The sequence below is a fragment of the Chinchilla lanigera genome, unplaced genomic scaffold (assembly GCF_000276665.1).
Source record: "Chinchilla lanigera isolate Chin_1 unplaced genomic scaffold, ChiLan1.0 scaffold00023, whole genome shotgun sequence".
Classification (NCBI taxonomy): domain Eukaryota; kingdom Metazoa; phylum Chordata; class Mammalia; order Rodentia; family Chinchillidae; genus Chinchilla; species Chinchilla lanigera.
This window is the reverse complement of record NW_004955424.1, coordinates 947,434-949,752: the sequence shown is the minus strand read 5'-3', so window position 1 is coordinate 949,752 and position 2,319 is coordinate 947,434.

The window sequence follows — 2,319 nt, the reverse complement described above, 5'->3', positions numbered from 1 at the left end:
CATTGAACTCACTATGTAGTCCAGACTGACCTCAGACTCACAGTGATCCTCCTGCCTCAGCCTCCTGAGTGCTGCGATTACAGATGTGCACCATCATACCTAGCTTCTCTTGTCAATGTACATTAAACACAAACACACATCCACTTTTTATTTCAAGATAGAGACTACTATCTTGTCTTCTCCAGCTTATAAATATAATACACACATGGAAGTACTGCATATGTAAAACAGGAAGGTAAAAGTCACCTATAATATTTGCGCCATCTCCCCAACCCCCTGACAGTCAGTTAAGATTCTGGCCTATACTTTTTCTGTGTATTTTGTTTAATGGAGGTTTCTCATGCACAGATAATCCCCCTTCTCCTTGAGCCCCAGCCAGGATTGAGCTCACATAGTATGTAATTTTTTTTAACCTACTTTGTGAATTTGACATCAATTTCTGAAATTGACATTGACCTCCTGAGAGTATAAATAAAGCCCTTAGGTTGTGGTACAGTTCTTTTCCTCCCAAGGGGAGAGAGGGATCCCCCTGACCTCAGCTTTCCCTTTTATTTCTCCATCTTCTTGCCTTTCTTCCCCTTGGGAACTTTGAGAGCGACATGGGGGGACACAGCAAATGCCAAGGTCCAGGGTTCAATTCCCAGTGGTGTATTGCAAACAAAAACCCCAAAAAACGCTGAAGCCGGGCATGGTGGTGCACACCTGTAGTCCCACTGCTCAGGAGGCTGAGGCAGGAGGATCTTAAATTTGAGGCCAGCCTGCTCTACATAGCAACTTTAAGGCCTGTCTGAACTACCTAGTGAGACTCTGTCTCAAAACAAAACAAACACACAGAAAACATTGTGAATGTCTTTCTACTTATTAAACCTTCTTTCACAGCACTATGAGAATGGCTCTCAGTATATTGTGTGGATGCATTGGCATTTATTTCACTAGTGGATACCTAAGCTTTTAAAAATAAATTTTTTCTGTGTGTCAGGTTTCTAAGTCATGCTGTGGGACACAGATACATTACTACAGGGAAGAGCTTTAATGTCTATCACCTCACATGGTCATTTTTTGCAACAAGAGCTGCTAAATGCTACTTACTGAACAGTAAACCCCACGTACAACACAGCTGTATTAACTTCACTCCTCTTGTGGGTTAGATCTCTAACTCATTCGTCCCACACATCGGCTAGTGTGTATTTTTCACCTGCATCTCCCCACTTCCTCTCTGCTTCATTTCTTATCTTTGTGTATTTAAGCTCTTTTATTTTTTGGATTCCACATGTAAGTGAGATGGGGCAACATTTTTCTTTCTGTGTCTGGCTTACTTCTAATGTCCTCCACATCTGTCCAAGTGTCCTTTTTTATGACTGAATCATATTCCATTGTGTGTGTATACCACCTTGTTTTTCTTTATTCACCCACTGATGTACATTTAAGTTGTTTTCATAGCGCGGCTACTGCGAATAGTGATATAAGGAGCACAGGAGGGCAGTTTGCTTATGGTGTGGTATTTCCAGTCCTTTAGGTGTAGATCCAGGAAAGAAACTGCTGGGTCAGGTGGTAGCTCTGTTTTTAATTTGTTTAGGGATCTCCATACAGTTTTCTATAGTGCCGGTCCCTATCTACATTCCCACTGACAGTGTCAGAGGATTCCCTTGGTGCTTACATGCGTGCCATCATTTGGAGCTCGTCTTTTTGATCATAGTCATCCTCGTTGCTGGGAGACGATACCTGGTGGTGGTTTTAATTTGCATTTCCCTGATGATTCTGTATGCTGAGCACCTTTTCATGTAAATGCTGGCCATTTATAGGTCTTATTTTAAGAAATATTTGTTCAGCTCTTTTGTCCGTTTTAAAATTAGTTTCTTTGCTTTTTCACTGTGGGATTGCACTCTTGGTAAATTTGGAGAAGTAATCCCTTGTGAGGAATGGGGTTTGCAAATTCTTTTTCAGTCCACAGTTTGCCTTTTCACTGAGTTGATTGTTTCCTGTGCTGTGCAGAACCTTTTTAGTTTCATGTAGTCCCGTTTGTTTATTTTTGGTGTAAAAGCTTAGGTGTTCGGTGTAATATCCAAAAACTCATGACCACGGCCAATATCAAGGAGCTTTTACCCTATGTTCTGGTCTAGGAATTTTATGGTTTGAGGTCTTATCATTAGGTCCTTAACCATTTTAAGTTGATTTTTGGGTGTGTGGATGAATTTCATTCCAAATTCCTCCACTACATCCTCTTGGTACCCTTGTTGCAAATTAGTTGACTCCATGTTTGGATTTGTATCTGGCCTGTCCATGTTTTTTTTTAAAATTTAATTTTTTAAATTTTTCTTT